General features: G+C 41.4%; 1 protein-coding gene across 1 annotated transcript in view; it reads right to left on the bottom strand.

Annotated features, from left to right (window-relative positions):
* Window positions 1-12,180, bottom strand: part of LOC308104882 (muscarinic acetylcholine receptor M3-like) — a 126,723-nt gene extending 114,543 nt beyond the window's left edge. The window contains exon 1 of the mRNA XM_080455479.1: window positions 11,901-12,180. The gene's annotated coding sequence lies outside the window, so the exon portion shown is untranslated. The remainder of the gene's footprint in view (window positions 1-11,900) is intronic.
* Between the last annotated feature and the right edge of the window lie 1,154 nt (window positions 12,181-13,334).

Below are 13,334 nucleotides of genomic sequence, written 5' to 3'. Positions count from 1 at the left end.
GAAACCTCAAATGTCCAAAACGGTTACTTTTCAGGATTCAATTTCAAAAGTAGCGCCCAAAATTATGTGCATAAAGGCTGCGCCACCCCCCCCCCCCATCTAAAAAATACTACTAATAATAAATATATATATAATTATTATTATATATTTTTTTTTTTGTGAACATCTTTAACTCAAATCATTGCTTCTGGAGGTCCCTGGCATAAAGTATTTTGCCAAAGTATAAAATATGGTTAAAAAGTGGCTAAAATGATTGTGACGCTATATTAACTAATTTAGCAAGGACCCCACTTTGAGAACCAATGGTCTAAGACATTTCTATGTCGTATGACTCCAAATTTGGGCAAGGATTCAGCCCAATCAGAGCCCCATTGACTTCATTACATGGTAATTAAATATTTCAAAAAATATAAGTGTATGTGAAAAAAAAGAAAGGAAATAAAACTACTGGCAGTGTGCACACGACATTTGCCGCTGATCGGTCCAGTTGTTTGCTAGATTAACTCCAGACAAGACAGACAGACAGACAGTCAGTAGACAGACAGACAGACAGACAGACCCCTCTTCCAGACAGAGAGTAGTCTCCTCAGAGCCATGCCATAATAAAAACTGTCGTGTGGAAACTGTTGATAATGTTCTACAACACTAAAAGCATGTCATGAGCAGCTCATCAAGTACCATTTTTATTGTATAAATGTGACATATCATTATCAACTGATCAGATGGTTGCAGAGCATAGGGTAAGGAGACCAGGTCGTGAACTTGGTAAAACACATCAATAAGTAAACTTTTAAAGTATAGGACAGATTTTTTTTTCTTTCCTCTTCCTTATTAGAATTCCCTCTACAGAACACTTTTGGCAAGAGGCACACTGTGAGACATTTTGATTGGTTAGAAAGTTGCGGCAGTCAGCGCTCACCGAAAGCAACTGATGTCAAAGTTTAAAAGTCTGTATGTTTAGCTTGCTGCGTGTGTAGCCACATTATTTGCTTTGCCAGCGCCTTCAGATGCTGAGGGACAGAGCGCCAAAGAATTGAACATCAGCGTATATTGTGGCATATCAACATCAAAGACCTGAGGCTAGGTCTTTTTCTGTCTGTTGTTGTACCGCTCTGAATGCTGACCTTAACACGTTCCGGGAACGCGTCTGTGTCATTTTAGATTTCTTTGGCTATTCAAAAATAGCAGATATACAATCTGCTATTTTTGAAAAATCTTATATTCTTTTAAAGCAAACATTTGAACTCAAATCTTTGCTTCTGGGAGGTCCCTGGAACTAAATATTTTGAGATGGGGGTCTGTGGCCAAATACATATCATTGTTGTTGTTTGGTTGCTATATCAGTGGTGCACCAACTTTTTCCATGTCAAGGACCCCCAAAATTATATGTAGAAGACCCCCCATCTCAAAATATTTTGTTCCAGGGACCCCCAGAAGTAAATATTGGAGTTAAAAATGTGTTTAAAAATATATATTCAAAGATTTGCACAAATTGTCAAGCTTTCTCAAAAATAGCAGATCTACAAGCTCATAGCGCGGCACTGAGCTTGTATATCTGCTATTTTTTTAATAGACAAATAAATCTGAAAATGACACAAATGCATTCCCGGTCTAAATGGATTAAAACACATACTGTAAGTCCTTACTGTTAATGTATCCATTTGTTACAAAGAGTGCACAAATGCAACAAAATGGATGGGTGGGTTCCGGGAAGGCTAGCACTAATGTGATGTCATCATACGTAACCTGGTTTAGGAGTGGTGTGGCTGTGGCCCCTCCCATCCAACATGCATGGCTAAACAAAATGACCTCAACCCCTGCAATTAAGAGAAATAGGCAACTGGGTCCCCCAGGGGTCTATCTAGAAAGAGAATGTGATGTCACCTCATTGAAGAAAACCTCTCAAGATGGCACCACCTGTCCATTGAACTCCATTGAACGGTTCCTCAAGCTATATACTTGGTCCCCTCCTGATTTCCGTTTACACCAAATCTCTTCGCCAATGCCCACAAGTGTGCTAGACAGTGTTCATGTGGTTAACTTAAACTCTCTTTCTGTCTGTCTGTCTATCCCTCCCTCCCTCTCTCTCATCTCTCCCTTTCTCCCCTCGAAAATGAATGAATTGAATTAACACTGAGGATTTTGCTGTGTAACAACCACACAGACATGCACGCCACACGCACGTCACTTCTACCGTCTTTTATATTCTGATGGTATCCTCAGCCATCAGTGGAAGTGGCAGACTATTAAAACACTTCAACTTCACAATCGATATCGATGTCACACCAAATGGCTCTAGTATTAGTGTCATCGCTTGACGACATCAAGTTGAGTTGATAAATGAGTGTTTGCATGCCTGAGTATGTAATTTTGTCAGTTTGTGTGTGTATGTGTGTGTCAGCATGCATCTGTCTGTGTGTGTGTACTGCCGTGTGTATGTGAGCACGCGCGTGCCTGTGTATCATCACAGTGAAGAGCTCCCTGACCTTGTATTGCAGAATAATCAGTCCCTTGCCAGCTAACTATTGATTTAAGTTCCATTACAGCAACATTATACAGTAGTTCAAGATTCTCACACAGAGCGAAAGCTGAAATCATATAATTACTTGAATGGGTTTAAAAGACACAATAAACCTATTAACTGCGAACGAGTGGCTCACATTTTCACCTTGTTAAACATTTTTTGGAGTCCTGAATTGATCTGCGCACATCGTCTTATATTTGTGCTATGGATGCACTTCAGCGATTGCGAAATTGCTGAAGTAGGGGGAAAGTGCTCTGTGCATTAGATTAGACAGGGGGGGGGGGAAACTGTATATGGTTTTGTGATAATGCTGTGTCAACTTTATATGACCTCCACCAGTGAACGGGACCTCCTGATGATTTCATATGCAAAAAAATCCTAACTGTGAATTTAACTCTGAGACACCTCATGGACCTGTACAGGTCCATTTGGTGACATTTGTACAGTCTCAGAGTTACAAATGGGTAAATGAAAACTTTATTGTGTACAAAGTCAAGTAGATTAGGCAAGTTCTTCTGCGAAAGTGTGTGTTTAACAGAGGGCGAGAAACACATTTAACACATTGGGTGCCAAAACCGTATATCTCCGGTTTTGTAAATAGTCGCGTTGAGCAGGGGCGTAGCCAGAACGCTGGCAGCAGCTGGGCCTGGGCATTTGTGGGTGGGCACTCACGCACGCGTGCGCAGCGCGCGTGCGTGAGTGCCATGCGTGCGCGCCCGCGGTTTTGTGCGGATTGGGTGAATATATTAGGGTGAATGTATATTTTTTTTTTTAAAAAACATTTTGGGCCTGGGCCTGGGTGGGCCCAGGCCTACCTATGCCCACCCGTGGCTACGGCCCTGGCGTTGAGTGCCAAAACCAGAGATCTACGTGAAGAGATTTATTTATTTATTTTTCCACGTGGGGCCCTCTAACGCAACTTTGGAATGATTCACGAAGCTTTAAAGAAGGAGAGGACGGAAGTGGATCCATGCCAAAAAAACAACCTCCCGTTCCTTGAGAAAAAGCTTCATATCTCCATCTGAATTTTAACATGGTGGAAACGAGCCGTTTTCGATGGGTGATCACTCTGCAATGGAGGATCGCGTTAGAAATATGATTGTTCCAGGCGTTAGTCGGGACCCTCGACCATTGTGCACGCAGCTTTTGTTTACATCCGCGTCCACGTCGTGGCGTGTACAGCCGTAAACAGCGCGGCGTAAACGGTAAGAATGCCGGCACCAGATGTACCCTATTTTAATAAACCACTGGCACCCCAAGTGTTAATACAAAACTGAAGCCATGGCCCAATATTGCCGGGTGCTCCAACGAACACAACATGCATGGGAAGCCAGAAGGAAATCGTGTCATTGTCACTGCACCTAGTGGCTAGTGCCCCTAAAGCCCTACTAGAACCCAACCTCTATATGCACTACCACACCATCACCACCGGGTCAGTGGGCCTGTGTTTAGACCCTTCCCTGAGACTGAGAGGTCTGCGGTGCAATACCCAGCCGGGTCATAACGTAGACATAGAAATAGCACCCAATGCCTCCTTGCTTGGCATTCAGCATCAAGGGTTAGATTGGGCTACATCCCTGAGACCAGGGGGTATACTACCACCAGGGTTGCCAGATCTGTTTATTATAATTTCCCCGCAAGATTTTATTCGAAAATAGCCGATCTACAAGCTCACAACGCGTCGCGAGCTTGTAGATCTGCTATTTTCAAATAGCTGATGTACATGTTAAAGTACTCATGTGGTCCATAGTCGCTTCTTTTGGGCTGGTTTTCCTAGACCTGGTTGCTTGTTTCTCTCACAGAATCTGGCAACACTGACTACCACTATCAAGCTATCAATACTATACTACTAATATCAATCCTATACTATCAAGCTGCCCCATGCTAGAGATAGTCTCACCGCTGGTTCCCAAGGCTACTTAACCATACAATCTATGGTGTTCCGCCCTAGCATCACCCCTTATAGAATGGCTGTAATTCCACCAGATTAGTTTAATCTATCCTATTTATTCAGCTAATAATGATTTGCGAAGGCATTCAAACTCATTAGACGTCTTTTATTCTCTGCATTTGTATTCTACTCCACGTGAGCCTCAGGAGGAAATTCCACACTCTGCACTGCTCAGAAATAAATGTGTGCACTTCTGGCCTGCTTTCACAACATTCCCATGCACTGTCTGTCACACTTATTCAGATCTTTAATTAAGAGCTACGTCAAATCAATGTGTTTTTTTCACTTATGAGAAAACATAAAATGGAATGGGATAAACGCACATGCTGGCACCGGTGGTGCTGTATTCTTTTAAAGTGAGAACAGAAACCTCCCATTTCAATTGAAGTGTTTAACATCAAGTCAAGTGGCAGTCAGAGATGATGACAGCGAGAATTGGTCTTAAATGGGCTGATTCGCTCTGTTTGTTTTCAATTACAGCAGGAGAGGAGAGAGGAAAGCCAAATTTGGTTAACTTCATGTTGAAAGTCTCATACTCGAGTAGTATAGGTCTAAATATGGAACGCTCTGATGTAACCCCCCCCAACCCCCTGGAGGAGGAAACGAGAGATTCTACTGGTTAATTTGGAGGCAGGCCAGCCAATAGAATTTAAAGCTGTTGTGAACTGCTGTATCAACAGCATGGAAATGGGACAGTTGGTCAATAGATCCCTTCAAATAATCTGAAATAATATTTCCTGCAGGTCTGTTCACTGTGCCTTTATATAGCAAACGGAGCTAACCTTTAACGTAGGCCGTGTTTGCTTTCCTCTCAAATTGCCAAAGTACCTCATGGACTCGCATGGAAAGAAAAAAGACAGCAGTTTCCACAGAGATCAAACTGACAGCATACGGTCACCTCAATCTCCTCTGTTGAAGTGGAAAATACACCAACCTCAGATGACATGCTGGGCTTATAAATCTATTATCCATCATGTTAAATTGTTGTAGGCTGTCCTAGAAAGTGGCTGCCGGCTATTCTGAGGCAGCAAGAAGGGTAGGGCAGAGGACGTGTGTGTGTGTGTGTGTGTGTGTGTGTGTGTGTGTGTGTGTGTGAGAGACTATACTTGTGAGTGCCAAATGTTCCCACAAGTATAGTAGAATTAGACATTGTGAGGACAATGAAATTATTGTTTTATGTTAAAAATATATATTTTTTTAGGCTTACAATTAGATTGTAAAAGATTCAAGCTGGGGTTACGGTTAGGGATTAGACATTTATAGATTTGTTTTAGGGTTGTGGTTAGAGTTATGCCTGACTGATACTTGCACATCGGTTTCACACATCACAAATAGCAGATCTACAAGCTCACAATGCGATGCGTCGTGAGCTTGTACTGTAGATGGGTTATTTTCGATGCACGACATCAACTCAGTCTTGAGGGTTAAAAAAATAAAAAAAGGGTAAAAATGGCATATATTAAATTGCCATCCTAAAATGTTGATGCCCTCACAAGTATAGTAATGTTGTGTGCGAGTGTGTGTGTGTGTGTGTGTGTGTGTGTGTGTGTGTGTGTGTGTGTGTGTGTGTGTGTGTGTGTGTGTGTGTGTGTGTGTGTGTGTGTGTGTGTGTGTGTGTGTGTGTGTGTGGGGGTGTGTGTGTGTGTGTGTGTGTGTAACTGAATTAGCAGGTGAAGCATTCATTTGCATGACTGTCTTGCCCATGGTTCCCTTACTTACATCATTATATGGCAATAGACTGGAATAGAGATTTCAAACTTGCACAGCTCCACACAGTCACACCGCCAGCTGCCCAGTACAACCACAACAAGCTCTGTCCCAATTCAGGGGCTGTGCACTTTGAAGGTTGCATTTGAAGGTTGATTACAAAACAAAACAAAAAGCACCAAACAGGAACCTAACACGAGCGTCCCAATTAATTCGACGAAAAATTGTGAACATTCTGCAAAGAGATTTGGTGTATAGAGGGAAAAAGATGGGGGACCTGTATAGACACTGCTCAACAGTATACGGTTTAAAGCGGTCAAGCCACTACCCTGGTTTCAAGCATCAGGGAAACATGAACCAATAGGTACCACGAAATCAGTCTCTAATCTCATCCAACAGAAATATCAGTGGCCAACACATTTCAGCCCTCTAGCCATTCAACCACATTACATTTCAGTGATAACAGATTGCATGTAACCAGAGTGTGGGGGGGAGCAGGTTGTTTGTGTCTGCTGCGCCACACCTCAAAGTCTTCTCGGAAGATGCAACACGCTACCCCAACACGCCGACACAAGACCACAGATGCATCATTAGGAACAACACCAGGTGTCACAGGACAGTATCAAAGAACAGATTGTTCTCTCACTCACAAGGAGCTTCAAATGGCCGGACAGAGCAGATGGTGCTCGGAGTCCTGGAGTGGTTCCAAGCAGAGAAGAGAGAACCCGGGATGTGAAGAGAAACTTTAAATTGATAGAAAGCCACTGTGCCGTCAGGCCCGTGGATATATACTGTAGTGGCGTTCAGTCAGTTCACTTTGTGGATTGGCCCCGGATTGATTTGATATTTGTTCATAGATTGCTGAAAGTAATTTATTACCCCGCCCTTAATTTGCACACACATAACTTCTGCAGTATGTTTGGGCGAAAGGAGCATTTGAGGACCTAAGGGCAACTCGACAGCAGATGTTGAGAGAGGGAGAATTTCTCCTTAGCTCGCTCCTGCCCAGATTTTTCATGCCATGGTCCATCAAACTGACCACATTCTGGTTGAAAGACCACTTCTATCAGCCTTAAATTAGAACTGTCTGTGGACTGATATGATCCATCCAACCAAGTCACTCTTCATCTTAATGATTATGCTACACACAGTATATGAACGATATTCAATAACAATATTCTATAACTGGCACAATAGTGATCTGATTCACGGGTGTGTTCTGTGAAGTTTTATAGTCACAATCTGTACCTCTCAAATTGCTAAAATCAATAAAGTCAGTGTCCTACGAGGAAAAAGTGAAGTAAGAAGCATTTGTCCTCAATGCGTTACAAATGTGCACACGTGTGTGTGTGTGTGTGTGTGTGTGTGTGTGTGTGTGTGTGTGTGTGTGTGTGTGTGTGTGTGTGTATATAGAAGTCTGCGACAGGTCTGAATGCACAGCACTGCAGAACACAGATGGCATCAAGTATGTGACAGTGCTCATTAAAACGAAATCACAGTTACAGGATGACAACAACATCCCAAATGAGACACCGACATTGTTTTTCCTTTTCCGAATCGTGGTGCTCTTTCTGTTCATTTTAATGGAGATTAATGTGGTGGACAAATGCTTTTAAACATCAAAATTGATCATCTGGTTATTTATTTTTTACCATTGCAGTGGGAAGAGTTTCTGTAAAATCTCCTGTGCCTAATTAAAACCATTTGGAGGTGCCATCATTCAGTTCCGTTAGTTGGTCCAATATAGTTTTATGCTATAATCCCTCCAATAAAACTTGGAAACAGATGGTAAGACACCCACAGTATAAACCTGACTGCATTAAAGCTGAACATATGAGGTTTGTACGGTACTACAGATACATACAGTCAGTAAGAACCACTGACGACCACTCCATGCCTTGCCGGAGTTTCTAAGATTGTTTCTTGGCATGGTGACGCCTAACAGTGCAGCATCAGCAGTTTTACTTTTAAGCCTTTCTTTACCGAGTTGACCCTGATGTACCGCTCCATCAATACCTTGCTTCATATTCATACAGTTCACAGTAGAATCCTTAGTGTTAATTTAACTCTGAAGAGTGCACAAATGAACCCTGATGAGGGTCCATTTGGTTCCATTTTTCCGCACACATTTGTGTTCACATAATGTGAACAGATGATAGTCTTCAAGAGACAATAAAGTGGCCGCTCACACTGGTAGCCAAAGTGCCAATGTTTTATTCTGGACGCAGAGTAATAAAAAACAACGTTTCGGCAGTTAACTGCCTTCTTCAAGTGGTGTAAAGTAACTCAGTACATTTACTTAAGTACTGTACTTAAGTACAATGTTGAGGTATTTTTACTTTACTAGAGTATTTCCACTACATCTCTAAGGAAAATATTGTACCTTTACTCGACTACAATTATTTGAAAACTTTAGTTACTAGTTACTTTTTAGATTTAGATTTGTATTACTAAAATAGCAGATCTACAAGCTCACAACGCGTCTCGTTGTGAGCTTGTAGATCTGCTATTTTCAAAAGAATATATACATTTTGAAAACTTGAAATGGGACATTCTGCATGATGAGTACTTTTACTTTTGGTACTTTAAGTACATTTTGATGCCAATACTTTTGTACTTTTACTCAAGTAAATTTAGAATTCCTGACTTTTACTTGTAACAGTATTTCTACATGCAGTATAGATACTTTTACTTAAGTAAGAAAAAATTGTACTTTTTCCACCCCTGCCTTCTTCAGGGAATGTGTGTGTATTCACATAATGTGAACAACACACATAATAAGCCTTCCAAGATGAGCATTGCTCATTCATTTTCCCCGCTCACAGTCAGACTGTTCCCGGCTGCCCAGCTAATCATAACAGCTACCCTGAGGTCATAAGCTTATCTTACATGCAAGCATATACAGACCGGGAAGTCTAGCCGATCACGACTGCATTTTAAATCATCTTTAATCAATACAAATCTAATAATAAAGGGGGATAAAGAGGATTTCTGCCCAATAACTTATTACAAATGGCATGGTTTGGTGCATGAGACTGCCCATGGTGGATCCATGCTCCCAGTGGGACAGCAAAATATATAAAATAACAACACAAAACTGATCATGTGACAATCAGAGGTGTGCACCTATACCTACAGTACAGTATACAGCTCAAGATTACTGCCTAATAAATACACAAATATACATTACATTGTGTACAGCAGAACACCAAGATATCAGGAACATCAGGTACAATGAAGCATTTCAAATAGGTCAAAAATAATAATTTGACAAAGAGAGCCAAAAGGTGGATATACACAGACATAACAACTCAAGAATGTCAAAATACCAAATTTGTTGCTGGTGTACACACACTACTAGCATGGCACATCGACATAAAACAACAACAGTGACTCTCTCCCACTAAGACTGTCTCTCTCCCCAACAAGAATGCAATGCTTTACAAGCAACAATGTTTTAAAATCAACAGTACATTGAACCTTTGCAATAAAACAATAGGGCTTGACAGCATTTCATAAGCCCAGGCTTAAGGAACTGTTTCCATCACAGACCAGGGAATCCTTCCGTTTAAGAGAAAACATTCAAACCAACTAAGCTGAGGTTCATGAATCTCTCACACCTGATAATCCACAAAAAAAGATCCTTGAAATTGTGAAAATATTAACACTCACTTTCTCCTCGATGGATACATTTATTTTATTAGCGAGGAAATGCATCATCACAGCCAGTCTGTCATTATGTCTCTTAGGTGCCTCATTAATGCAAATTCCAAATCAGCACGCTGCTACAGAAAAGCTTTCTAGTGTACTGGTTGTTATTGTTTGGGGTGTTAATAGTGGCTTTTACAATGTTATGACCAATGCTGTGCATTATATATTTGTGTAGTACATATTATGATTATATGTCATAATATATGATAGGATTTTATAGCTAATTAAATGATAAACCATGCCATTTTTTATATTGTACAGGCTCGATTCTGGCACTCTTCCTAACTGGTACAATGAAACGCATTTTGCTTTATAGTGGTATTGTGAAACTACCAGTGAGCAATGGTTTGACTGCAAATGCATACTAAACCATTGAACTATTAGTAAAAAACTTGAGCCATATTATTTTTATAATCAAAATAGCTAATCTACAAGCTCACCACGCTTCACCATGCCATGACTTGTGAGCTTGTAGATACTTTTTTTTACTTCTGACATTTTTGGAAAATGTATGAATACATTTACACAAACTTGTTCATTTATACAAACTTGAAAATGTTCTCCTATCATGACATGCCCAAAATAGGGACATCAGGTTGAAGAGGTTCATCATAATAGGGGAGAGAGTCAGAGCAGGGCTGGTTGGCAACATTGGTTGTCAGTTGCACAAGGTCGAAGACACAAAAATGTCATCAGACATCAGAATGCTTGCATTCTTGACCTGCCTGCCCTATGATAAATCATCTGAAAGTCACTGTTTAACTTATTTGGTGAGGGCACAATTTCAGTTATGCATGACACCGTGTACCAGCCTGAATGCTATTTATCAATTTACCACAGAGCAGAGGGAAAAGACTAAGTGCTGCTGCAACAGTCCCCTGTCTGTCTCCAGAACACATCTGCCCAAGGTAACAATCATGTGGCTGTTAGTTTGTTTATTTTCTGGAGATGAAATATGTTGGACAAATGCTTTTAAAACACAACAAAATTGATCATCTGATACATTTTCAGTGGAGATAATGACAGTTTGGATAGGCTACTACGGTACAGCCTGGTGTGAATGTTGAAGTCAGTGTGTCTGTTAATTATCCACACTGACGAGCCATAATCCACAATGACAGATTTAATACAATGACATTAAAGACAACTCCATAGCTTTGCGATACAAATCAAAATTAGGAGATTGTGTCGACTTAACTTCAATAATAACGTCGTTTATAAATTCATTAGTATTGATCTAGCCTATACATTCACTGAAAGGAGACATGACAGTGATATCCACCTCGGGTTCTCAACGAGCCCATATTCTCCTATGCCAGTGGTCCGGGGACCACCAGTGACAGTCGTCCTTGAGGGGGTTCCAGGTGGTCCCCCAGCTAAATGATGGAGAGTTGGTATGGACCCTTGTAGATCTTTAACTCTTGAAAGCGTCAAATGAAACCAAATGGACCCTTACGAGTCAATTTGGTTGCATTTCACGAGTTTCAAGAGTTAAATGATTGTTAAACATCTGCATTACTTAATTTACAAGAAGTCTACACAATTAGAGAATGTAGAAGAATTGTTATTTTTGACCAACGTTTGCCTGTTATCTCTCCTATGGTACCAACATCAATACAGGATGGAATTGTGGACAAAATCTTATCCAACGACAACAGAATATTGGGTTCTGACTCAGAGAGTCTAAATCTCATCAAACGGTGGTCCGTGGCTCAGATGCCGAATAAATAATGGACCTTGAAAAGGAAAAAGGTTCAAAAACCACTGTCCCATATGCCATTACTTAAGGTGGATTGATTAAGCGCACTTACAGTTGGTATACCGACTGTAAGTGCGCTTAATCAATCCACCTTAAGACTTAAGTATACGTATAAGTGCGTGGGGTTCTAGCTGCCTTCGGACACGGAGTCAAGAGCCCCGAATAAAAACTGACCAAAACACTGTGGAGGCGTCCAAAAACACCTGATAAAACAATATAATAATAGTCTATAATAATTCACTACTCACCGGTTCTTCTTCTTATTCCTCCATATTCATTATGGGGAGGAGGTGGTTGTGGAGAGTTTTCTTTTCCCCCGGCTTTTCTTCTGTCTTTCTCTCTTTTTAGCCAAAAGCAATCAAACCAGCACCGTCAACGTCTTTATGCACCTCCATAAAACACAGTTATCATGTCATATCCCCATGTCCTCGGTTCAGTCAGCTATATACGGACAGCCACAGCCTCTATGAAACCACTCGGCAAACAACAGATAACTTGCCAAAAACTCAACCACAATATATAGGAGAGTCAGACGGACTCTCTCCACGACTCCACCGCTGCTGAGTGCAGTTTGAATGGACCAGACCGCTTATAGTGACAACAGGAGCAGTCCTCCTATAAAGTGAATGACAATCACCCGGGAGCCCCACAACCAGTGTTGCCATGTCCGCTTATTATAAGCGACTGTGGGCTTGCTTCTAAACATTGGTAGTTGCGGTTTTTTGGGCTTGTTTTCAAAGGGTGGTTACTTGGTCTTGCTTCCAATTGTTTTTTGTTTTTTTTATTGTTTCAACCAGTTCTCAAACATTTGCATGTCAAGGACGGCTACTAGGCTAGTGTATGTATTTCTCCAATCTCCGCACAGATCTTTTTGAAAATAGCAGATCTACAAGCTCACAACGCGTCGCATCGCGACGCCTTGTGAGCTTGTAGATCGGCTATTTTCAAATAGTCAGAAGGCGCTCATGTGGCCGTCCGCCCGCTTAAGTCGCTTCTTTTGGCCTTGTTTTCATAGACCTGGCTGCTTATTTCTCTCACAAAATCTGGCAACGGTGCCCACAGCCGGTGCGCTTACGGTCGAGCTGTGATTGGACCAGACCGACGTGACGCAGCATACACAGGGCGCAGCAGGTGGCACAGAACCAGACATCATCAGTCACTCAGTACTAGACCATTTTTATTAATCTGTTTCTTCTTTTTACAACTTTATCATTTTTCTTTTGATAAAACTGATTTTAATTAATAAAAGCGTTAGTTTTACTAATCTGTATAGTATGGCAGCCTGAGACAGAGTAATATGTTAATGTAACTAGCAGTAGGCCTACATCTGCAGCCGTGTTTGGAACTTGGAGGTGGTCTCCCTACTCAATTCCATTCAGAAATGTAGACCCTGGTGTGGGGTAGGGCCGGGTAGGGCACATACTGTACAAATAGGCTAGCCCCGCCTGAAGCTCATGAGTGCAAAATATGACCCGTGTACAAGGCAGGGGAATGCCACTTGCATTTTTAGGATATTGGTAGAAACGTGTGGTCTCTTCTTATGCGGGAGATCCCATTCGAATCCAGGGCCATTCGTTGTGAATGTGGATTGCAGCTTTTATTAATCGATTGTCCATTGTTCGCTTGTAACGGACTGTCTTCATGGAAATCAATGTTTACACACTCCCGGCATTGTTAGAGAG

The sequence above is a fragment of the Gymnoscopelus braueri genome (genome assembly GCF_963280865.1).
Source record: "Gymnoscopelus braueri genome assembly, chromosome: 17".
NCBI classification, from domain to species: domain Eukaryota; kingdom Metazoa; phylum Chordata; class Actinopteri; order Myctophiformes; family Myctophidae; genus Gymnoscopelus; species Gymnoscopelus braueri.
The sequence above is the reverse complement of the archived record's forward strand: the minus strand, read 5'-3'. Positions and strand labels throughout refer to the sequence as shown.